At 39.9% G+C, this 26,176-nt stretch overlaps 1 protein-coding gene and 1 long non-coding RNA gene across 8 annotated transcripts in view; both read right to left on the reverse strand.

Annotated features, from left to right (window-relative positions):
• EBF1 (EBF transcription factor 1) overlaps positions 1 to 26,176 on the reverse strand; it is a 400,425-nt gene that overhangs the window by 292,055 nt on the left and 82,194 nt on the right. The gene's annotated exons all lie outside the window — the stretch shown is intronic.
• The window catches only part of LOC134761450 (uncharacterized), a 67,857-nt gene that overhangs the window by 26,974 nt on the left and 14,707 nt on the right, over positions 1 to 26,176 (reverse strand). Inside the window, exon 2 of the long non-coding RNA XR_010140063.1 lies at positions 1 to 26,176. This exon is cut by the window's left edge and continues 26,974 nt beyond it; it is cut by the window's right edge and continues 4,621 nt beyond it. This is a non-coding gene — a long non-coding RNA (uncharacterized LOC134761450).

A 26,176-nucleotide genomic window follows, 5' to 3' on the forward strand; every position in this document is an offset into this window, starting at 1 on the left:
AGGGGTCTTCCCTCTTTGCCTCATTCAGCAGCTGGTATCTCCAGTTGAATTAGTTTCTGCATAATTCCAACAGAAAACCCTCTGGCAGCCACTGGTCTTGCCCACCACAGGCTTAGGCCCTCTTCTCTGCCCCACAGGAACATCGTTGACGTGTCCTTCCATGTCATGCATGTTTCCAGGCCTCTGGGGCACACCAGGAGATGTGTGTTGACTTCCTGGCTGTCTGATACCCAGCAAATCCTCCCACCCACCTCCAACACCTAATTGAACGACAACCTCCATATCACAGCAGCTGGACAGCTACAGTCTGTACCTCTCTTGTTCCAGCACGAAACAGGAAAGAACAAATTGGAGAAGAAAGGCTTTCTGCAAAGCCTCCTCTTCAATCCCCAGGTCAGAGAGCTGTGCTTGGTTTTTAATAAAATGCACAATTGGGCCTGAATGCAGGCTGCTAGGGTGGGAGATTGCTGCTCCTGAGCCAAATGATGGACAATTTCTTGTCAGACTGGAGAGCAAACACAAACCTCTTCATGTCAAATGATGGATACAAGTGATGGTGAGGCTCTTGGAAAACCTCACACAAGTGCTTAGTCACAGACATCAGTGTAATCCACCACTATTTAAAACCAATTGCAGGCATCCCTGTGATCAAGGCAGACAGAAACCTGGCGGGGACACAGCCTTTCTTACTAAAGCCTTCCTCTGTTTGTGTGCAGCTCCAAACCCAGCTCATGGTCAGAAGAGCAGAGCGGCCATGAGGAGAGAGGATCAGTAGTAACGACTTCAAAACTTTCACTCTTACTTCCCTTTCTAAAATCTGTAAGAGGTCAAGTGCCTATCACAGCCATTCATTCATGTGTTCATTCATTCAAGACATATTAACTTATTATAACAGCATGTCTGACATGCTATAACTCACTCCTTCCCTTATTCCAGACAGTATCCGTTGACTGCCTGACCTCCCCTGCTAAGTGCTACGGAGTGCATTATTTCTATGCAAAACTCTAGATGGTACGGCCCTTCAGGAACTTGCAGTCTTAGCAGGGGGAATAAAACATGGAAAAGGCAACTAGAATACAAGATGGAAAATATGAGTGTTATGAGACATGCAAACAAAACACAACAACACTTCAGAGAAACCATTGGAGGGGGTGATTAAGAGATGGATCAGGAAGCTTCAAAGAGGGAGCAAAACATGAACCTCCTGCGGCAGGGTGAAAATGATTCTAGACATGGGATTGGGGCACCAAGGGGTTCAGTCAAAGTGCAGGTGGCGTAGCATAAAGAATGCAGAGAAACACCACCCTGATACCAGGATAGCACTCTTCTGCTGGTGATGGAGAACACTGTGGGGACATCCCAGGGAAACCAACCTCTGGGTTCCTACCAGGAAGGCCTTGGGTCAACATTCAGCATCCTGGCTCCATGAAGCCAGCTCAAGCTTCTTCACTGGAGAAAGGCATAACAGAAGAGGCACTTTAAAGAAGGTCTCCCTAGCTGCAGTGTGGAGGAATGGATTAGAGGAGACTATTTCAAGCAGAAAGTCAAGTTAGAAGGCAACTGCAATAAGACAGGCCTTGAACAAAGGTTGTGATGCCAAAGAGTAATGACACAAAGACCAGCTCTCATTGTGATGTCACTCATACAGTCCCAGAAAATAAGCACCAGGCTTGGCTTTGAGAACTAATGTGATTCCATACAGAACTGGGCTCCAAGTCAGAAAGTCTTGTTTCCAGCCCCAATTCAAGTAAAAACCAGCTGTGTGACTAAGCAAGTCCCTTAGTCTCCCTTGCCTTGTTGTCCTTGTCTGTCCGTATCCACAGTAACTCTTAATGGGAATTGCATAAATGTGTTTTCACTTTTTTATAAGAACTATAAAGACAAAGGCTCATAACAGAATTCTACTATTCCTATAATGTAATCTGTCAAGGCTTTTTACACTCATAGTTTCTATGTCAGAGATAATCTCACTCAAGACATGAGCTAATCTCAATTAAACCCATCAATTTCCATTTTTCTCAGCACCAATGGGCCAATTGATGACAAAAGCCGGTATATAAGAACTACACTAATGGATCCCAACACTGAGCTTTAGTCATAGGACCTGCTCAATGTCTCAATGTCCAGTAACTGCAGAAAGAGTAACAGACATCGTAGGGAAGGGAGGGAATCATAAATCCCTGCTCTGCTATGTACTATCTGTGTGATCTTGAGCAATAAATACACTACTGAACTTTAATTTCTATGTTTGTAAAATAGAGTTAATAATCCCTACCCCTGGCACTAATGAGAGAATTAAAAAAATATGTTCCACAGAGCACAATGCCTGGCACATAGAAAGCACTTGATAAATGGAAGCTATCATTCATTGTTATTTTTATTATTGATGACATCATAGGCCATTGTTTCATGAATTTCAGACTGCAATATTTTTCATATTCATTCTAGCATACCAGATGGTTGCTTAAAAATATCTGAATCACAAAACAGCTTTAGACATTCCATTGAATAAAGCAAATTTATTTTTTAAATTAAAAAGTCTCATATTTTATGCAAGAGATGCCTTTGTAGAGATAGTCTCTTTAAAAACACTACCACATGTTTTGCCACTACTTCTTGACAAAATGTTTCTCAAGAAAAGAAAAAGCGCACACACACAATTGTTCACTGTCAAGAAAATATATCAAGCCTGAGATGTTAACATTGCCAAAAGATGACAGTATTTGGCAGACCTAAAAGTATTTGTCATCTTAAAAGTATTTATGCAAAAGCAAAAAATAAACAATTCAATATTTTAGTCACTTTAGGTGATTACGGCAAGTCATTAGGTTTTTGTTTAAAATGTTCTTGGAGAAAATGCACCCTTCTCAACCAAGCTAGTTTTATCCTTTTGCATATAAAATTCAAACCATTTCTTACGTTGTGTCTGTGTTACCTGTGGAGTGTTGGCATTTGCACAACGCAAGGGCTGAACAAAGCCCCTCCCTGCCTGCCCATTTCACCCCTCTCCAATGTTTTTGCAACACATTTTAAATTAAAAGCATTTATTAGCTGTAAGACCTTCAGCAACTCACCAACTTCCCAAGACTCAGTCTCCTCCTCTATTAAAAAGTTGAGATGGTGGTAGGGTTGAGGGGAGACAGACTACTAAATCCTGCTTGGCTCACCACACGGGGCTAAGAGAGAATGGATCTGAAAAATGTTTTTGTTAATGGTAAAGCCATTTAAAGGAAAAAAGGAGGTTGGGGAACGTTTAAACTATGAAGCAACAGCTTATTCAACTAAGACTTTCCTCAACATTTGCCTTCCAGAATCCTTAAATAAATCCTTGTAAGGAGAAAAAAAAAAGTATTCCTTTTACCTAAATGCAAGTCACTGTACTGTGCTCATGTAGCGGTGGAGGCCAAAATGCTCTCAATGGCTTTCCCTAATGATTTTTTTTCATCAGAATTAAAGAAATGTTTGCCCTTTTGAAACTATGAATGTGTATCTTGTGAAGTTATAAATACATTTAGATCCATTTCTCTTCCCTTCTTATAAAGACATTGATGTGTTTTTTCTGACATGCCTCATGAACTCAGTCAATCACAAGTCTTTCTTAATGGAAACCACATGTCTGCCCAGAACTGTGTAATTATAATGCTAGGATTCTTGGCACTGCCAGGAAAAGGGGCATTGTCAAACCAATTAAAGTTTATTTACTTACATACCATTTCTGGATCAGAATGTTCTTTCTTTTATGCTGATGCTGAGAAAATATATATCTCATCAAGTTGTTGCAATTGTTTTTTTTGGACAGATTTACGTTTCTTACCAATTATATTCCTGGTTTTCAGTTCCTTTGCATGTAACTAAAAATTTCTTTAAAAAGACATCTGGGAACAGCATCATGAGATGTTCTGTAAATAAGACTTTGCACATTTCACACCAAAATTACTGTGCTTGTCTATTTTGCTGCTGAAGTGTAATTTTATAGGATTTATCTCCACTAAGGGGTATATTAAGAGCCCTGCTGTTTCTTTCTTTCTTTTTTTTTTTTTTTTTTTTGAGACGGAGTCTTGCTCTGTTGCCCAGGCTAGAGTGCAATGGAGCAATCTCAGCTCACTGCAACCTCTGCCTCCTGGGCTCAAGCGATTCTCCTGCCTTAGCCTCCCAAGTAGCTGGGATTACAGGTGCACGCTGCCACACCTGGCTAATTTTTTTTGTATTTTAGTAGAGATGAGGTTTCACTGTGCTGCCCAGGCTGGTCTCAAATTCCTGAGCTCAGGCAATCCACCCACCTCGGCCTCCCAAAGTGTTAGGATTACAGGCATGAGCCACCATGCCTGGGCCTGTTTCTTTTAGACTTGTTAGGGATTGAGTGTGACCTACAAGGAGGTCTCTGGTTGGTATCTGGCACAACTACTGAGTCGATGGATTATCAAGGGGGAAAAGTTTCTTAAAATCCTAGTGTTTTCCCTCTGAAAACAGGGATAAAAATTCTACTCACAGGCATAGCAATGGTGATGAGAAATACCATGATTAGTAGAGAAAATAGTGGAATAAATATTTGGAGGCAGACATCAACTACTCAAAGGGCAAGTCCTTTCACTACTCTGAGCCTTCTTTTCTTGTCTGTAAAATGGAACTAACAATACTCATCCTATGATCTCAAGGGATTGCTCCGAATGTAAAATGAAATAAGGAGAAAGCATGTGTAAAGATTACCACTGCCACACTCTCTGGCTATGTCCAGCCTTCCAAGTCTAAGTCGAGAACCAAGATCGCAAACCAGCAAAAGCAAAACCAAGGAACAAACTTCATCTCAGATCATGGTCAGACCTAAAGGATTAAACAAACTAGATGGAACATCTCAAATCCCAGTCCAGCTGGGGAGGAAAGGGCAAGTCAAAATGTAAGTCTGTCCTAGGTAAATAGGCAGTCAGACAAGGAATTTGCAAATGCCTATGGCTGTCTCCGTCACTTTCAGCATTGTGGATAAATGACTCCAGTTTTCATCACAGCAGGTGGGAAGATGGGTGAGTTACTTGGGTTCTCCTATCTCATTCTATGCTGGTTCCTGCACCTCAGCCAAACCCCCTCATGTGGTGGGTTAATCATTCCTCTTCCTGCAGGTGGGTGTGTCTCAGAAGGAGAACAACATGAGCTACATCTCAATCCCACCAACTTAAATAACTGTGAGATTCCTCTTTAACTTCCCCACCCAGGAAAGACAAATGGGAAACTCCAACAATATGAATAGACCAAAGAACACTCTAATTTTCTATAAGTACAATGAGCGATCTGATTCCAGATATTATTTGGGTATTGTGTAGAGTGGCTTTGCCCAAACCCAGCAAGCAAGCCAACCTCAGCCTCTTTTAACTCTTGATCTTAGAGTCAAGGGGCCTTTCAACTTACAAAATCCACTAAATCTAAATGTGTCTTGTTAAAGGGAGCTGTGAAAACACAACATAAGCAAGAGTGACACAACCTGCGGAGCTGTCACCTGACATCATAATCTACTAATGACAACTCTGGAACATCCCTTGTATGCCTTTTGAGTAAAGTATAATATTTCTTGGAACTCTACACCTAAGATTTTGCCTGGCTTTAACACTTATAATCATATTAGCCAGAGGCCTTATAACGAGAGTGACTGATCTTGCATTACCATTTTACATTTTATCATTGGAATGGTTATTTTATCAGAAATTCATTTCAACCTCAAAATCCCAAACATGCCATTACATTAAGAGATCCAGTAGGGCAAAAAACACAGTTTTGCTCAAACTAATATGGTAGAAAATTCATGGATGACTTTTTGCATTAGGCAAGAATTCTTCACTCTAGACAATGCTAAACAACAAGGTTCTCCAAGTTCATTTTGATTATCAAAAATGTATTCTGAATTTAACACTTCAGAAATGAATCAATGACATGAGAGTCACACTTTCAGACTCCAGCAATACACAGAGAAAGCACTGATCCCTCTGATGGGTTCTCAGCTATCAATCAAGAGAAGCCAGGGCCTTCTAATTGGTTACCCTCTGCTTTGCCCAAGAAGGCATCCACTTATATCCTGGCCAAGCTTTGAGGAAAACTCATCTTCTGCCTCAGAGTTCATTTCCTCCTTGATGGGAGAATTTGGGGAATGGGAGTAAGTAGTAGAAAACTGGAGAGAGAGCATGCCAGGTGCTGCCCCAGATTTTCCTTTTTCTACTTCTCCCCAATAACACATTGTCCTTGGATTCTTACTAGTGGCATAAAATCATCTGAACCTAACTATTGGTGGTGTCTTCATGATACAGTCATATTTTATTTAACAAGAGACAATGGTTTCATGTGGAATAGTCACTGCAGGGGAAACTTTCAGGCACAGTAGCAGATCAATGCTAGGGGGACGCTCATATGCTTGGCTTAGAACTGCTGTGAATTCAGCAGCAAATGCACAGGTGTCAGGATTCTGTGACTGTATAATCTCCAAGGCCTTCTGAGTCCTGAGTCTAAAAAGCTAAATAATCTTCCAGTGCGAGAGAGGCTCTTGACACCCCTCAGTGTGGTGTTTAGGAAAAAGCCCCGAACAGGGCATCCTGTGGAGAGCAGAATGACTCCAGGATCTGCCATTTGTTAAGCTCTGTGAGCTTGGATATATGCCTTACCCTCTCCGACCTTCTTACAGGGTCATTGTAAGGATTAACTGGATGATTTAAGAAAGAACCCAGCACCCTGCCTGGCACAGGATCACTGCACGATAAAAATCTCAGTTCCTTCTTTCTTCATATCACAGTGCACTCTGTGCTACTCCACCTATGGGTAGGGTGGCCCTTGCCTGAAACGATGAGCTAAGAAAGATGATCTCATCTTCGGTCACAGACTCGCAATGCAATTTTATCACATGACGTGCAGAGCCCCCCAAAACGTATTAGTGAAACCTACTAGATTCCAGAGGTACAATAACAGTGTCAAGTGCTGCATGAAGAGGATTTAGACTCTGAGGATCTCGGCCCTGTTTCTAGCTGTCTGGCCTCCAGCCTTGGAGAATACAAACAGCTATAACAGATTCTGGGCCCCAAATCCAACTTTAATTTACTGGTGACCTCATGGTTTTCAGGAGCATTACACAGGACTTATCTGGAATTCACTCTTTCCAACACCCTTTCTTTTATTAGAGAAATCTGATGATCATGCTGATTTATCGGATCTTTTTATCTAGAAAGGAATTTTTCTGGAAGTACTTAGTGTTGTTTTAATCAGATCAACAAACATGTCCGGGACTTTATAAATAACTTGTAAGCATGTAATTTCTTAATATACTTCCTGGGTAAATTAGTGATGGCTTTGCTACAATTTTCTCTAATTTTTATGAAATTTTTAACTAACTCTCACTTTATAAGTTAACCATAAAGATTGTTGTCTAGATTTGGACAGTTGTGATTTCTGTCTTTTACCCAGAAGTAAGGGGCGAAGGATGTTGTTTCACTTTCTTCAAATTTGGTTTCTAAAAGTAACTTTAAAATGTGAGCTTATTCTAAATTACTTAATTCAGTTCTGGGTGTACATTTTTAAGGTTGTGGGGAGGCCAAAGACATGTAGTATTGGTGGAAAGTGAGGCGAATCTTAACACAATTTCTTGAAAACGCTTTATATTTAGTAAAAATCCACTTAAGCAGCCTTACAGGAACTGGACACTTCTACCAATTATTACTGAGTTTCTAGTTTAAAGACAACAAATGCAAAGAATTATGATACTTAAGCCCATTCCTAATAAAAGAAGGCTCACATCTTACATGTCTAAATATTTAAAAGCTATAAAACAAGCTAGCAAACTTTTAAATGAAATACATTATACCTCCTATCTTGACAAATACTTCTTTATAACAACCTGGAAGGCCAACTTCGATTGTAGAATTTTCAGGTTCTTCAATGTTCCTCTCAAGTAGTTGGTGGCATAGGGAGGCCAGCCGCAACTACACCTCATCCTCTTCTCTTTCCACCTCTGGCTCTGATCCAAATCTCAAGGACCAGAACACGGCACACATACGAACACAGCAGTGCTCACATCCAATCTCCCTCCTCGTCCTCCACAAAAGCCCTTTTGTCTACTCCTCAAGACTCAGGGTGCACACATGAGTACACCCTGCAGAACCAAGCCTTGAAAGTGAACTCAGGGCCTTTGGAGCAGTGAATTCCTGGGTCCCAAGAACTCTGAGCAACATCTTACAAGAGTGGGCAGTTTCCAGGTGGCCCCAAGGGTCTCTCACTCCCTGAGGAGAGCCAGAGTGGGACCCTCTAAAGAGCAGAGTCCAGGCGGAGGACCCTTGAACTGGGTCTGTGAGCAGTGCTGGACATTCAGTCCCATTCCGAATAAATACTTCACATTCTATATAGCTAAGTATTAAATATTTTGCAGTTTCCAATTATCTAAAAATTGCTAATCCACATACATAGAGTTGCTTATCCTCCATCTACTCCTCAATTCCCCAAAATCCAGATTCTACCCTCAATGCATAAATTAAGCTGCTTTAAATTCACCAATGATGCCCATTCTGCCAAATCCAGCTGACTCCCTATAGCTCTTTTCTTCCCATTACTTCTTTCTGGGTCTTGTTGAACCCATTCCTGATTTTCACTGGTGCTTCTCCTTACGCCATGTAAATTTATTCTCCAAACTAACACAATAGTAGTTAATGAATGAAGCACATGTAACACGTCACCCCTCTCGTAAAACCCTCCAGTGGATCCCTGTAGACCAAAGGAAGAAGTCCAAGCCTCCCAGACACAGGCCTTTGCTAGCTCTACAGCAGGCTCTCCCTCTACTCCTTACCTCAACGCTCATGTTCCTGCAACATCAAAGCACTCCTCACATCATTTCTGCATTCAACAGGAATTTACCAGATGCCCACTATGTGCCCCCGACAAGGAATGTTTTATACCTTTGCATATGCTGTTCTCTCTGCTGTAAATGGCCCTGCCCGGCCACCATTTCCTTCCCCTTACCTGCTACCTCCTCCTCATTCTGAAAGGCTCAATTCAGGACACTGACCTCCTCTAGGAAATCTTCCATGATATTACCTCCCATCAATTAGGACAGCCATTCCCTTCTTCCATGTTCCCAATGTCTCCTCCTTGCATCGCTTTCACTATACTCTATCTTATTAAATTTTAATGAAGTCCTCCACCCCCAAATTATGAGCTTCTTCTGGCCAGTCTTTTCTGTATTTGTTTTCCAGAGCCAAACACCCCATGTGTGACTGCAGAATGAACTAAACCCAATCTGTGTTGCTTTCTGGTCAGATGCAACCTCCTCAACAAGGCTTTCCTCGACCCTTCTCTAAAACTGCCCCCACTCCGCAAGCTCTAGCCCCTAACCCTGCCTTATTTTCCTTTACGACACTAACTACCTGACATTACAGCATATATTTATTTCTCTTCCACATCGAGGGTGAGAGTTCCACAAGGCCAGGGACTTTGTTTCCACTATTGACTGCCTGAACCCACAGTATCTGGAATAGACAGGTATTCAATACATAACGTTGAATAACCAAATGAACGCACTAAATATCTGAACTACTTCAGCTTCCGAAAATTTCAATCATTTGTCTATCATTTTACCAACCCACCTACCGCCCTTATTGTCATTTACTTAATAACTTTTCTTTAAATTGACTAGCTATTTTCAGCAAAATTATTCTAAAAGGAAACTATATGTAGAAAACCAATCAACTGAAGGGAAGCACAAAAGTAGGCATATAATTATTAAATTCAAAATGCCTGTGTATCTCCTGAAATCATCTCACAGGCCAGCACCGGTGCTTTTACTGGTAGCTTACCACATTTTGGGAAGTGCGGTTGACTTGATCAAACAGATCTTTGATTCCCCAACTGTGCTGGATCGCGATGTATATTATGTATGCTTTTCACCTAGTACTGAAAAATACCCACAACCTGAAAAGTTTAGTGCCTACACCCGAAGCATTTCTCTGTCATGGAAGCTTCAAAGGCTCAGTCCGAATACCACACTTCTCAAATTGCAGTGAATGAACCTCAAGCACACACAAGAGTTTTTGTGTTTCATTTTCTCTTTGAAAGAAAAAAAAAATTCTGACAGAAAAAGAAACAGAATGAAAGCCATATTGATGGCTCTTACCCAGAGACTCCACTCTGGGATGAAGCTATGCTGCAGCCTGAAACACCGGCAATTCCTAAGAGTGTATGATGCCCCAAAAACAGAAAATGTGACCAATAGTCATTCCAAGCAACGGAGACATAACTTCAAAAGCATTAGTACTTATAATTAGTTTCCATTAAAATCCCAAATTTTCTTCACTTCAACCAAGACAGGTTTCTTCTTTAAGACGAACTACTTTCGAATAAGTTGTTAAGTTTTTTAGAGAACTCCTTACATCCAGTTAAAGGATCTGTCTTCAAATCTTTCTCTCTCTCTTGGCTAAGCGGGAACATGTGATGTTTTCAGTTAGAGAACAGAAAGCTTTCCAAGCATTCGTGAGAAATTGGTGGGTTTTGCCTCTTAAAATGCTGTAACTATACACAAATATTTTAAATCTATTCCAAGTGGCAAGTTTTCAGGTTTATAAACAGAGAATTGATCAGTATGTTCCAAAGTTGACATGGTAAAAATGAAAACTAAGTTCAGCAGTTGCTGATGGTCTCAAAATTATGCTATCCACTGATCCGTAGTGTATTTTTTTCTTTCTTCTTTGAAATGAAGCACAAAGATTCAATAAGAAATAAAAACCTACTGACATTTTAACAAAGGCTCTATCCACCATTACAGACAGACATACATATATAAAAATAAGCATTAAAACTTTATTGTAAGAGTAACAGTATCCAACTCTTTTCCTACTGTTCACTTTTTCTGCTGTTTTGCTACAGAAAGCTGTTGGTACATCCATCACTGGCATTTTTGAGAGACAGTATTGTGTGGAGCAGCAGTTCTCAAATGTGCTCCTGCAGAAATCTGAATGTCTCTGAGTCTCTTTTATGGGCCATGGGGTCAAAATTATTTTCCTTATAATACTACTGACCTGACATTTGTGCTGAAGGTGCAAAAGCAATGATAGATAAAGCAACTCATGCCTTGTGAGAATCATGGCAATCATGCCAAACCGTACTCACTAATCATTGTATTCTTCTTCATCATACACTTGCAGTAAAAACACACACACACACAAACACAAAGCATCAAAGCCACTTCATTTAAGAATGTTGTTGAAGTAATAAAACCACTAATTTTATTAAACTTTTTTAAATATTAAATTTTATTAAATCTTGACCCTCCTTACATCTTCATACTATTCTTTGAGATAAAATGATAAAATGAGTAATACAGATAAACCTTTTCGCTGCATACCAAAAAGTACAATGGTCACGTCCAGATAAAGCATTTGTGCAACTGTCTGAGTTGCAAGCTGAAGTAGTTGTTTTCTGTTGTGTTTTGCTTTTTCCATAGAACAGCATTTTTACTTGAAAATACAACTGACAAACTATGGCTTTTCAAACTTGTGTATTGCAAATATTTTCTCAAAAAGTAAGACTGTCACTTCAAAGAAAACTATTGACAGCAGGTGTTGCCAATAATAAAATTCAAGCTTTCAAGTAAAAATTAGAATTTTGGAAAACCTGGGTCCACCCCTATGAGATTGGCAGCTCTCCAATACCTTTTCTGATGAGATCAATGGTGATATTAATGAACATAAATCATTGATATTGTCTAACAAAGTATGTCACATAACTCAATGGACATAACTCAGTGAACCAATATTTTTCAAATGACCAATGAGTGATGTTACAAAATGATGATGGGTAAAAGACTTATTCATAGTGAAAGATATACCAATGTATTTTAATGTAAGGAGTTAAAAAATTCATTGATATTGTTTCAGGTATCACACAACTAACTTTTAAGAAACATTAAGTTTTGGTGTAGTATCAAAGAAGAATAATCACAGCTATCTGAAAAATAACAATTAAAATACTCCTCTTTTTTTTCCAACTATCTATATTTATGAAGCTGGGTTTCCTTCATATACTTTAATCAAAATGACATCCAGGAACAGAATGTAGAAGCAAATATTAGAATACTGTATTCTATTAAAAGTCAGACAATGTAAAAATGTAAAACCATGCCATTCTTCTAACTAAATGTTTTTGTTTCAGAACATGGAGTTATTTTATCATTATAAACTGTGTTTATGTTAACATGTGATGGGGTTGCTATTGTTATTTTTAAATGAGTAAGAAAGAAATTTTTTAAAATTTCTCATTTTAATTTATAAGACAGTAAATATGGATAGACATAAGCCACATCCACAAAATTTTTTTGGATCTTCAACAATTTTTAAAAGTGTAAAGGAGTCTGAGGCCAAAAGGTTTGAAAAGCACTGGTCTAGCATTGAAGAGACTGGAATCTGTAGTTAAGAAAGATCCACAAATTATGACTCAGCCATTCACTGACTGTGTGACCCCTGGTGCAAATCATTTCATCCCTCTGAGCCTCAGTTTGCTTATCTGTAAAAGAAACGCATTCCCCCACCTCACAAGGCTGTTATGAGTCCTTAACACATACTAACCCCCTCTAATAATTACTAGCTTCTGATATTACCTTCATCTTGTCCTTTTTGGCCAACTTATTAAGTTGACACTAAAGTTGTTTAGATTTTTAAGGAGAGGATAAAGTGCCCTCCCCAAAACAGATGAAGGCTCCTCCTCTCAGCGGTTATAGGACCACATAGCTGTTAAGCCTGAGTCACAGCTCACCACAATATTATTTGACACAGTGATTTCACCAGGGCTTAGCTAATCTCCTTACCAACCTGTTCCTCAGGAGAGTGGGAGCTAAACATGGGAGAAAATTCTATCATTTCCTGAGGCCACCAAAGTATTTTTCATTATCACCCGTGTGTGTGTGTGTGCGCGCCTGCATGCATGCATGTGTGTATGTGTTTAAGCTACGGTGGGTGCTCAGAGTAGCATAGAACCAATTACTTCTAATTCAATTTTGTAATGGTTGCAGGGTTCCAATACAGTTGTTGTACATAATCTCTGAAACTTTTTGCCATGATCTTAGGGAAAGACAACAGCCCAGCAGAATAAGGTGAGAAATAAAAGAAACCACCCTCCCCCTAGCCTTTTTTTTTTTTTTTTTTTCATTTTCCATTTACTCTTCAAGTCCTGTGGGATAGGTACACAAAGTACAAAAATAATTATTTCTCAATTTTCCCCTATTACTTTTTCCGTAATTTGAAAACATAAAGCTCTTTCCACTGGCTGCCTTTCTAATTCTCCTTTCTATTCCTATTCCAGTGCAAAAGTATTTTGCCAATGAAAGTGCTATAAACAGCCATGCCCTCACTGAAAAAGGCAATATGCCGTTAGCCTGACATATACCTCGCTTTTCCGCTCATTGTCAACACAGTGATTGATGGTGTAGTTCATTAATGTGGGACGATTGTCAGCTTTTCCTGAATAAATATAAAAAGAAACAAAGAAATCTCCACCCTTTTCAAGCCAGAGTGAATTATTTCCTATTTTCCAGGCTTAGGTTTAAAAATCCATAGGGCATTCATCTTACAGTAAATAATGAACATACCCTTTAATGGAAGAAATTTTAGTTTGAGTTCAAGGCTGACACAGTTTTTATATATATAGAAAAGGAGGAAGGAGTGCTTTTCAGAGGATGAAGCCATATAGGCACCTAAAATTGTACTTGAAAGCAATACTTCATCTTTAGTATACATAGTCATGTAAAATGTAAGAAATTATCACCTTTGGAAATCTGTAAAGTAAAAAGGATCTGTCATGTGCTAAACTAAAATGTAACAAGAATCATAAGGAAAGAAAGCAATAGAGTGGATGGAGAGCTAGAAGACTAATTTGCAGCTGTGTAGGAAAGTTGATTAAAATCAGTGCACATCAAAAGGAAGTTTTGTGAAAATAATCAAAACAGATTTTCCTTTCGATCACTCTTTACTCATGATGCAAGTTTGGGATGCTTCTACTGCCAGATACATTTACATATATAAGCTCAAGAAAGGTAAGATCTTGGTTCCATTTGCCCTTTTATCAGGGTTATTGCTGCTGTGACTTTTCTCTGCACTGGCATCTTTATCTTTCTGTCTGTTTGAACTGCTTTAATTGGCTCTTTGCTAACTCTGTTAGTCACAAGATCAACAAACATCATTGGGTGTGTCTTGCTTTTAGCTTTGGTGTACAAAAAGCAACAGCCGAAACAAAAACATCCCCATACATATGGCACCCACAAGCTGATGAACACGCAGTATCTCACTCTGGGCATTCTGTTCCTGTACAGATTTTCTTGGGTGGTAATGTGCTAATGACAATAATAATTTATTCTGAAGATGTGCTAAATTTCTTGAGTTGAATTGTGAAGTATTTTGAATACCACTAGAAGGCACAGGAAACTGAGAACTGCAGGAAAAAAAAAAAAAAAGCTGGCATTCTGCCACCACTTGAAGATTTAATCTGACTGTAATAGAAGGTGATTATTGAGGACTAACCAGAAGACCTTGGATGATTTCCTCTTAAAATGACAGCTTGCCTGTGTATTGTGCATTCTTAGAGCACATATGCATGGATCTGTTTTCAGGATGTTCTCATTCTTAGCAATATAGGCAGAGGGACTCAAAGCGTGACAACAGCTTACATTCATTGAGCACTGAGCACATGCCCGCAAGCCATGTGCTCAAACTTCATGTATCTCACCTGGTTCAATCCACACTCCAGCTCTAGTAGGTGTGATCTATCACTGCTCCCATTCTAAAGATGAGGAAGATGGAGCTAAAATTACACAAGTGGCTCCTTTGAGATCATAGATGAGTAAGTGGTGTAGTCAGGGTTCTCACCCAGCCCTGTCTGACTCCAAAGCCAGAACTGTGAGCCACTAAAATGTTGGGAGAGTTTCTATCAAGGAAAAAGGCAATCATCATTTGGCTTTAAAATGCTTCTCAGTGGGCTGGGCATGGTGCCTCACAGCTGAAATCCCAGCACATTGAGAGGCCAAGGTGGGCGGATCACTTGAAGTTGGGAGTTTGAGACCAGCCTGAGCAACATGGTGAAACCCTGTCTCTACTAAAAATACAAAAATTAGCCAGGCATGGTGGCGGGCACCTGTAATCCCAGCTACTTAGGAGGCTGAGGCAGGAGAATCGCTTGAACCCGGAGGCAGAGGTTGCAGTGATCCGAGATCACACCACCGCACTCCCGCCTCGGCGACAAGAGCGAGACTCCATCTCCAAAAAAAAAAAAAAAACCTGCTTCTCAGTGATATCACATTTGATGTCTCATTTCCTCCTCACTCTGACTATATTAAGTCAGCAAAGCACATAATATTATGTTCCTTTTACAGATAAGAAAAACAAAGTCCAGGGAGGCTACAGGACTATCTTAAGGTTCAACAGCTCTGACTTACAAGACCTGGGACCAGAATTCGGGTCTTTCCAGAACACTATCATTTTGCTATAAAGTAGCAAACCAAAAAGACAGAGAGGCAGTACGTAGGTAGGTAGATAGGTAGGTAGATAATCAAAGTTTTTCAGAGTCACTCAGTAGAAAGGTAGTTATTGCTGCCATATTTCAATTTACAACTGCTTAGCTTGTTCTATAATGAATTCCATGTTTCCCTACTAGCTGCCAAGTAGGGAACTGTGCTCTGGAAGTCTCTAGATCCAGTGAATGTCACATTATCTCAATAGCTTCAGGTGATGAGATCCTGGATTCTTCATGGTGAAGGAAGGCTAAGAGTCTTAATAAGCTTGAGGTGGACGTGGCAATGCTGCTTGAAATTTACAACCAGACTTACCATCATGGGAAACTCTTCCTGTAAGAAGCCAGCCAGCAATATATCTGCCCATACTTCTCAAACAGTCATAGCAACACTCCCAGCATGTCACGGAATAATAAAAACCAGTTGTGAGGAATGGAGAATTTTAGAGAGAGAAAAGTGCCCTTCAACAAACTCTAGGCTTTACACGTTACCATGACCCAAAGACTGCAATAGAAAAGTTCCCATGGCTTCACAGCAAATTAAGATGGACAAGCTTCCTGGAATCTGCCGGGGCCAGACCTTGACATTCATCCAGAACATCCCACAAGGGAGGAAACAACCCACAAGAGCAGCAAATTTCTTAATCAAATCTCAAAAGTGCCCCCAATTAATAACACTACTCACTTTTAGGATTTTAATACCAGAGAATGAAGCTCCACCTACTACTGCTTTGACTACAAGAACTCAACTCACAGTAGTTCACAAAGTATGTGGCCTTCCCCTAAATATTGTCAGTAGGGAGAGTGTATGCACTTTTGCTTCTTAAAGATGTGTTGAGTTGTGGGCCAATGAGAACATAATGAAGCAACACTGATAATGTACATACAATGAATTTATTCTGTATTCCAAGGGACTCTTCCTATCTTCTCCCCAACAAATTGAAAATGATATTTGTAACCTGATTTTAAAGCACTCTGAGTGTGCATTTTCTCAGAGCTATTAACCGAGTTTGGATAGCGTTTTATATTTCTTTCCTCTACATTTATTATAGGACATCCAGGAGGGGGAAGAAATTAAAGATCATGAAATATCAGAGTTGTACATGCTTTTGTCTTTTCTGCATAAAAAAACCAGAATATCAACTTTTGAAAGAAGACAAAAAATTATGATGATAGAATGCAGTGGTTCCTTAATCTTTTATGGGAGTGGACCGTTCTGAAAATTTGATAAAAGCCTCTCCCTAGGAAACTGCCTATGACTTAATAAAAAATGTTACAGCAATTTTAGAAGTTTCACTGCCCTACCCCTGAAATCTAGTCTTAAATTGCCTATAGGTTAAGCTATAGGTTAAGAATCCCTGAATTATAATATTCCCAACACCATAAAAAAAAATCAGTTCATCTAATTGACTTTTCCTGTTTACTAACAGAATCATAGCTCATGTTTTGCTATGGCAAATGCAGTGGCTATTTAAATTTTACTGGAATCTAAACTTTCTGACCTCTCTCATCCTCTCTTCTTCCTTGGATGCGTTACTTAGTTTATGCATAACGGTATAGAGGAGAATTCAATTAGAAACACTATCTAGAAAGCTGTTTTTACATCTCTGCCACTTAAAATGCAGACCTTCAGAGAGGGGTTTCCCCATCAAGAGAAAACTGTGTGTGTTCCCAGGACAAACAAACTGAAAGAGTTACACTTCCAAAAGATAACTGGGGCTGAAAAGGAAGGCCAGCTCTTTGGGGAGCTGGGTGATATCACAAATAATTAAGTGATAATTTCCACTGGAGTATTTAGTGGGGATGACACCATGAGTCCTTCACCCTTATCCCAGAGTGGTGGCCACTCTGTCCATTTTTACAATCTAATTTTACAATAGGTTAACTCTGGAAAGGCTAGATGGTAAAGAGGCTATAGGGGGCATATGAGTGGAATTGACCAATTTGGTCATTAGTGAGGGTGGCATTTTTATTCCTCTCTTAGAGAAGTCAAGAACCATAATCACCAAATCACAAAGCAACGTGGGAATCCTTTTCAGGTAATTCCATCTGTGACACTGCCCACAAATCAGGTTTGCAATTTCACAAACTCATATAACCAATCATAGCCATGTTAAAAAAAAAAAAAAAAAAAGCCTGGGAATCTCTTGGGTTCTCACTAATGATGAAATTTAAACACAGAATTGATTGGTCAGATCACACTTAATTATACCCAACTATACCCAAAAATACTCAAAACATAAAAAAGTTTGGTCCATAAATAAAGCAGGAAAACAACTCCAATTTCTATTCTCTGTTAACAGAAGGTTTCTGTCTAACTTGTTCTGTTCCTTATGAAGCTGTAGAAATGAGTCTGGCTTGAAGAATTCTATTTTTAAAAACTCCTCCTATTTACATATGCTTTACTTCTCAAAAGAATGTCACCTTCCTATTAATGCAACGCTTAACAAAGGCAATGTCAGAAATGTACCATTGGTGGGGGCTTTGTTTCTCACTTGCCATTTTTTGATTGGAATCTGTGATAATTCATGTGTCCTCATTGTGAGACAACTAAAAATTATCATTGTCAATACAGTTTTCTAACAATCCCAGAACCCAGGCAATTAGTTATAAATAAGTCATTGTTGGAAAAATAAAGAATGTCATCTAATGTCTCAGACGAATTAAAGGAACAGCTGGAAAAGGAAAGGAAGAAGCACAGAGAGAGAAAAAGGGGACACAGACTTCTTTATGGGGTCCCAGTAAAAGGAAGAACTTTATATGCTTTATATGCCTAAATAAAGACACCAAAAAAAATAAACATGCTTGAGAAGTCATTATCCAATACACTTTTAAGCCAACTCCTAAAAACAGCTTTTCTGAAATGCTTTTGGATGACTGTTTATATGTTAAAATCAACATTTAAATTGTGCTACAAAGCTTATTGTGTACTACATAAGCAGTTCTAAGACCTGTAGAACAACATAGCTTTGGGTCTAATCCACTGAAAACACACTCTGTGCACATGAAAATTTGGTTCGATTTGGTTGGGAAAAAGTGAGGAATGTGCTTGCCTCCAAATTAGAAGAGGGTCAAGAAAGCATTTAAAAAATATATTCCTCCATGAATGACCAAGTAGCCAGGGCCCCTTCGTGCACCTGAGAGATTTGCCAGCCAAGATGCAGATCAATTCCTGAAAGAAGCATTCATACCTTAAATATGCATTTATTCTCTCCCCCTCCACCAAAACGCACAGTTCCAATTTTTTTTTCAAAAATAGGAGTTCAGAAATGGGGGGTGTTAGAAACACATAAGTTCTGTTTGTTTAAACCAACGTTAAGCATCATGAGATACTAAGGAAAGAAAAATCTTAGCAACCAGATAGATCCCAGTTACCCGACAAATGTTAAAATTGATTTTACAAGTTATTTTCTCCAAATTGGAAAGCAGCTTTCTACCATAGCATACAAAGTGAACAATGATCCATTTAATCATGATGTGGGAGATAGATTTTATTTGCTAGCATGTAAGAGCTGCTTCACGTTCACTACTCTTCAATACTATTTCACCTAACAGTCTGAACAACTCATCATGGTTCCATGTGTAAGAATAAGAGATTATTTCTATTGAAACAAGTGGTACCAAACAATGAGATCACTAGAAGTTTAATAAGTCAAACTTTTGACCCAGGAATTCCATGTCTAGAAATCTATTCTAAGATTGTAATCAGAGCAACAGTTGAAGATTTATATTCAAAGGTGTTCATCACGGTGATATTTATAACCATGAAAAACTGGAAATAACTAAAATATCCAATAGCGAGGATCTTTTTAAAAATCACACACACACACTTTAGTTAACAAACAGATGAGGAGACTGATATGAAAGAAAATAAAAGAAAAAGAGAAAATACACCTCAAATGCATTTATCTGGGAATTGGTGTGAATAAATTATTTTGGTCTCCTTTTTAAACGTTTTCTTTTCTCTTTTTTTCTTTTCTTTTTTTTTTAAGACAGAGTCTTGCTCTGTTATGAAGGCAGGCTGGACAGCAGTGGCACAATCTGGACTCACTGCAGCCTCAGCCTCCTGGGCTTCAACGATTCTCCCGCCTCAGCCTCCCAAGTAGCTGGGATTACAGGCATGCACCACCATGCCTGGCTAATTTTTTTTTTTTGTATTTTTAGTAGAGACAAGGTTTCACCATGTTGACCAGGTTGGTCTCAAACTCCTGACCTCACATGATTCGCCCACCTTGGCCTCCCAAAGTGCTGGGATTACAGGTGTGAGCCACTGCGCCCAGCCTAAACATTTTCATATTTTCCAAGTCCTCTATAACAAGTAATATTAGCAAAGGGACACTTTAAAAATGTCAAAATGGCTTTTATCAGTTTAAATTCTAATTAACGTCATCTCTTTTAGACTCAAGGAATGTAAGATGCTGGCAGTAGGAGGTGATTTTGACCTTGGCCAAGGGGAAGCTCAGCCAGTGGAAAGCTCTCCCAGCTTCATGCTCTCCTCAACCACAGGAGCTCTGCTTTTATTTACTTTAATCATATTTTTAACTTGAGGTCAAGCCAAGCCCTTTTCAATTTATGGAGGAGAAAACCCCCCAGAAAAGTTAAAAGTCTTGCCTAAAGTTACACAGCTTGTTAGTTGAAGCTCTCTTATTAAAACTCAGATGTCTTCATTCAGATAATCCTGTGTCCACTTTGTGGTTCTGTCTGTCCAACAAAGAGCACATGTTTTCTGTTAATTGTTTTATAGTGTTAAGAGACCCACACAGAACTATCCAAATTGTCTTGCACAGTATTTCCTCCTTCAAAATCTACCCTCAACCTTGTGATTATGTGGAACTTGACAAAAGAGCCTCATTTAAGAAATGCCACTAGAAGCCAGTTAACAATAAAATATCACACTTTCTTTACTATGCCAGCCCTGGTCTTAAAATATCTTTGTAAATGATCACATCTCCTTAAACTTTAGAGTGAGAATTCATACTATGAATATGAAAAAGATGGCTGACCTACTGAGGACAACTTCCTGTTATCCAGGAGATAACTATTTTAGACATCACATAAAAAACAAGCAAAAAAAATTAGCTGGGCATGGTGGTGCACACCTGTAGTCCCAGCTACTCAGGAGGCTGAGGCAGGAGAATCCCCTGAGCCAAGGAAGTCCAGGCTGCAGTGAGCTGAGATCTGCACTCCAGCCTGGGCAACAGAGCAAGACCCCGTCTCAAAAAATAAAGAAAGTCAAAAATAAATTAAAGATGAAACAGTATGTGATATTAGCATAGCTGACACTTGCTTTTCCATGCAAAAGAAACATGTGGAAAACCTCAAAATTATTTCACTTTATCTCTGCATAATTTGTGGTTAGATTTTGAAAGTGCATCAGAACTTACTCCTGTTGCAATTATGTATGACTTACTCAAAATCTGAAATTCAGGCAATCCTCAAAATATTAACCATTGTACCAAAATACCAAATACAGGCTTGACACTTAAGTACTAAATTAATGCCGAAATCATATTTGAATGATGGTGCCGGGTGAGCATGAAAGTATACAGACCAAAAGAGTAAAGTCTAATTTTTGAAACAAAAGATTGAAGTTATGCCAAGTCATGGACAAATTTTCAATAAGGTATCTGACCAAAAAAAGTCACGATATCCTCACAGATGAGATGGAGATGAGTAGGAGGGTGGATAGACACAGACAGAGGAATGTAGTTTGCAGAATTCAGATCTGGATAAATAACCTTACCTACAGAGGTTACCAAAAGCTCTATGGGCAAATGCAAAACCAATTTCTGCTCTTGCAACACCTTCAGTATATTACCTGTCCACTACTCACACAATTGCTTCTTCTGTGTTCTATTGTTCCAAAAATTATTTATCTTTTTGCAAACAAAGAGGAAATGGTCTATGCTAGGTTTAAAACCCCGGAAAATACTCCCCCCAGAAGCATGACTAGTTTGCATCTTTTGGACAGCTAAGATCAAAGTGATTTAAAATGTTTATTTTTAAAGTAAACCATTTATACTGATCTTTGAAAAAGCTCTTTCACCCTTTAAGAACTGTATTTGTCTCCACGACTCTTTTAGAGACGTACTAAAGTCACATTACATTCAAGATGGCACTATCAGAATTGTCCTGCCTGATTTATCTGACACCATCTCAATGCCAGCTCCACAGGGAGTAGATCCAAAGGAGGGCAGGGAAACGCATAAGGCTGGACCTGTACAGCAAGAGGCTCCATGAGCCCCGTAACGAGATGATGTACGCCACAGGGCTCTTTAATTGAAAAAAGCTGCAAAGAAACAATACCAAAGGGAAATCATAAACAGTGTTTTTTGGGATCACTTAAGAAAGTAACCTTCGTGAATCTCCAACTTCTGTTTACAGAGAAGGAAGTTACAACTTAAAGTCCAGTTCCCTGCAAATTATAGACACACACCATAAAACAGTAGATACAAAATGCCACAAAGACTTTGTGGGGAGGGTGAGCCCTGCTCCCTTTCCTTTTCAAATCTGGAGTGTGATTTGAATTGCATCAGGCTCACTGTATCTGGAGGAGTTTTCCCAGCCGCCTAACTTTATTTCACATCTCAAGCACAACGCTTCTTTTATGAAAACCCAGCTTAAATATTAATGCGTGTTTTCTTAAGGAAGTTGAAGGCAAATCAACTTCCTGGTACCCAGGGTATCTGATTTCTAAAATGGTCTAACACTGATTGTCACAGCTCCGCCAGATGTGAGGGGTGAAGCTCTGTAAAAAACGGAAAGGCCAGCTTTCAGGCTCTCTGCTGTGCGGGTCCCACGCCTCCCTGAGCTGCATCCTCTGAGAGTATATTTTTGTTAGCTGGCTGCCGGAAGCCCTCAACTGCCCGAGTTGTTTTGCGATCCTATAAGGACCTTCCCAGCCCTGCTGTCAGCCCTGAAATTAAGAGTGTGTTTGTGTTGGTAGGTTTGGGGGGCTGGTTAAAATAATAAGTATTTTCATCAACATCGCTGTTTCAGCAGAATGGAAGCGGGTGGGGTACCGGAGCAGGGCTCCAAAGTTTGCTAAAGAGCCTATTTTGAGAAAACCTTTGTTCTAAATACTCTCGTTACCTCCTGCATCAAGAAACAATGTCTTTTGTTGGAACCCCCCCTTCTCTGACTGCTGCGTTTGTTTACTGACATTTTCAATACTGGGCAATACAAAGAGCATTTCCTCATATTAACTCCAAATGTCACAAAGAACAAAATCTGGTTCTAAAGAAGCCTGTCTAACCAGATAAGATGGGCTCTGCTAAGAAAAAATATAATGAAAATAAATCTTGCGCTTTAATGTGGCCCACATAGCCTTTGTGGAGCCTTTTCTTTGGCTTTCTTGCTGTGTCATTCGGAAGCCACTTGGCTTTGCATCACTCTAACCAAGAGAGACCTTACTGCAATGACCCTGGTCTCTGCTTAGAAAATGCTGACATGTGGCCGGGTGCGGTGGCTCACGCCTGTAATCCCAGCACTTTGGGAGGCCGAGGCAGGCGGATCATGAAGTCCGGAATTCAAGACCAACCTGGCCAACATGGTGAAACCCCATCTCTACTAAAAATACAAAAATCAGCTGGGTGTGGTGGCACGCACCTGTAATCCCAGCTACTCAGGAGGCTGAGGCAGGAAAATGGATTGAACCCAGGAGGCGGAGATTGCAGTGAGCTGAGATCGCACCACTGCATTCTCGCCTGGCAACAGAGAGAGATTCCGTCTCAAAAAAAAAGAAAAAAGAAAAGAAAAGAAAAGGAAACGCTGACATGTGATTTGAAGAACATTTCGCTTCCATATTAGTTAAGAGTCTAATGATGGCCACTGCCATGGGCTGAATTGTGTCCCATTCCACCCCAAAATTCATATGTTGAAGTCCTAACCCCCAGTACCTCAGAATGTGACTGTATTTGGAGATAAGTTCTTTTTTTTTTTTTTTCTTTTTTTGGAAAGGGTCTCACTTCATCACCCAGGCTGGATGGAATGCAGTGGTGAGATCTTGGCTCACTGCATCCTCAACCTCCCAGGCTCAAGCAATCCTCTCACTTCAGCATCCTGAGTAGCTGAGACTACAGGCAAGCCACTATGCTCTGCTAATTTTTGTACTTTTTTTTTTTTTGTAGAGTTTTGTAGAGACAGGGTTTCGCCATGTTGGCCAGGTTGGTCTCAAACTCCTAGCCTCAAGCAATCCTCCCAACTTGGCAACCCAAAGTGCTGGAATTATAAGCATAAGCCACTGCACCCAGCCTTGGAGACAGGGTGTTTAAAGAGGTCATTAAAATTAAATAAGGTCATTGGGGTAGGCCTTAATCCAATATGACTGGTGTCCTTATAAGAGGAAGACATTAGAACACAGACATGCCCAGGGGAAGACCATGCAAAGGCCCTGGAAGAAGACGGCGTCTACGAGCCAAGGAAAGAGGCCCTCAGAAGAAACCAACCCTAACAGCACTTTGATCTCAGACCTCTGGCCTCCAAAGTGTGAGGAAATAGATTTCTGCTGTTTAGGCCATCTAGTCTGTGGTACTTTGTAATGGCAGCCCTGGCAAACCAGTGCACCCATCATGCAACTGCTAAGCTTTAAATATATGTTTGTATTAAAGTCCTTTTTCAGCACCCCTTCTAAGTTACCAGAGGATGATCCATAAATAATATATGAATTTCCAAATTGGTTTATTCTGCGGATATTTGTGAAGCACCATGCCAAGCAGAGGGAACAAGAAGGTCAGCAAAAGCAGACACAGGCCCTGCCCTCAGTGAGCTTACAGACTAAAGGAGGAGGCAGGCATGAATCAAATAGTCTCCTAAGAGGACTCTAGGCATGTCTCTGAAGGACACAGGCCCAGTGTCATAAGAGTGAAAACAAAGAAGCCTGACAACTCAGGAACTCAGAGAGGTTTTCCTGGAAATAGCATCTGAAGGACGAGGAATACTTCAAGAGGCAGAGAGGCAAGGAAGGCACTCCAGGTAGAAGGGTCCAATTGCAGAAGGACCCCAAGGTACAGGGAGCATGAATGAGGCTGGAGGGCCCAGAATGCTGTGCCTGAGATCCAGGCTGAGGCTGGTGAGGCAGAAGATCAGACCACTGGAGCCCTATGGTGGTGCAGTGGGGACTGATCCAGATGGGTTTATCCAGTGGGAAACCAATAAGGACTTTAGCTTAACACCCCCACCCATCCCTATCGGCTGTACTAACACCTTGAGACTGATCCAAACTGAAGGCATAACACTCTCTGTCCCATGCACACCTATCTTGCCAGCTCACACTCCTCCCAAGCAAAGGTGTTCAATTTTAACAGCAGTCTTCAGCACTCCAAAGAAGAGTTCCAACTTCTGGCTGAAAAAGTATGCCTCTCTCCTAAGCCAATCTAAAACAGTGGTAACCTGGATAGATATAAATATAGATCCAGATGTGGAATTTCCCAATTAGCCCACTCCTTTAAAGGGTAAGTTCCAAATTATTTTAAATTATAGTTACATCAACATTGGGCTTCCTAAGCACGCAACATAAAATTGAGTTCTACAGAGAAAGGAACCATCTGTGAGAGTATCAACAGAAAGAGAAAGAAAGTCAACATTATCTTTTATTATTTCCTCTTCAAACTTTTTAAAATTCACGATCAGGGAATCTTAACCACCTCAGCCTGACAGAAAAATAGATATTAAACTAAAGTTACATGGTAGGCAGAAGATTCCAAAGTATTATTTAATAGTGAAAACAGATCACGAAGGAGAAAATATAGAAAGCAAGCATCTTTCTCTAGTGACTATGTTACCATGTACCCAAAATTAACAGAAATACGGAAGGATTTGCCATGTTCTAATTAAAAAGAGCTATGTTTTGAATGATGCCAACTATAGGACATTATGCTAAATGCTTTCCAAAGTCTCACTTACTCCTCATGACACCCCTAACTAGAGTTATCCTAACTCTAGGAGTGTTATGAGGCACAAGTGAGAACAAGTAATCATCATTTTCATTTTATAGATGAAAAAGCAAGAGGAATCTAAGTGACTTGCACTATGGTGACCAAAGTCTATTGCTGACCCCAAATATCTCTTTGCTCTTTCATATGAAGTTATAACATCTTCAGTGTTTATTTGAGTACATGGCTGCCCATAATAAAAACTGTATTTCTCAAACTTCCTTAAAGCTAGGTAACCATGTGACCAATTTCTGGCCAATGAGATGAAAGCAGGGTGCTATCTGTAATAAGCAAGCAGTATCATTAAGAGGAAGGGTCTGCCCTGCCCCTTTCCTTCCTCCATTCTGCTGCTAGGAATATTGCTGTAATGGCTACAGCTCCATCTTGGAGAACAGGGATGAGATCACCCTCTAGGGATGGCAGAAGAATATGCTAGAGGGAACCTGGCTGGAGGGCTTCGAGGGAAAGAGCTTCCACCTCAGGTCTAGGCTGCTTACTTCCAGGCTTAATTTATATGAGAGTAATAAACTTCTGCCTTATTTAGGCCACTCTTGTTTTGTTTTGGGTCAGGCCAGAGGCTCCCTCACTTGCAGCTGAATCTAACTATGGCTGATGCAGTCACCTAAAGAAAGGCATGAAACACTGAGCAAATGATTTAATCTCTCTCAATTTTCTAATCTGGGAAAGAGGATGAGTAAAACCTACCTCAGAGTATTGCGTGAATTAAATGTAATAGG

The sequence above is a fragment of the Pongo abelii genome, chromosome 4, assembly GCF_028885655.2.
Source record: "Pongo abelii isolate AG06213 chromosome 4, NHGRI_mPonAbe1-v2.0_pri, whole genome shotgun sequence".
NCBI lineage: Eukaryota > Metazoa > Chordata > Mammalia > Primates > Hominidae > Pongo > Pongo abelii.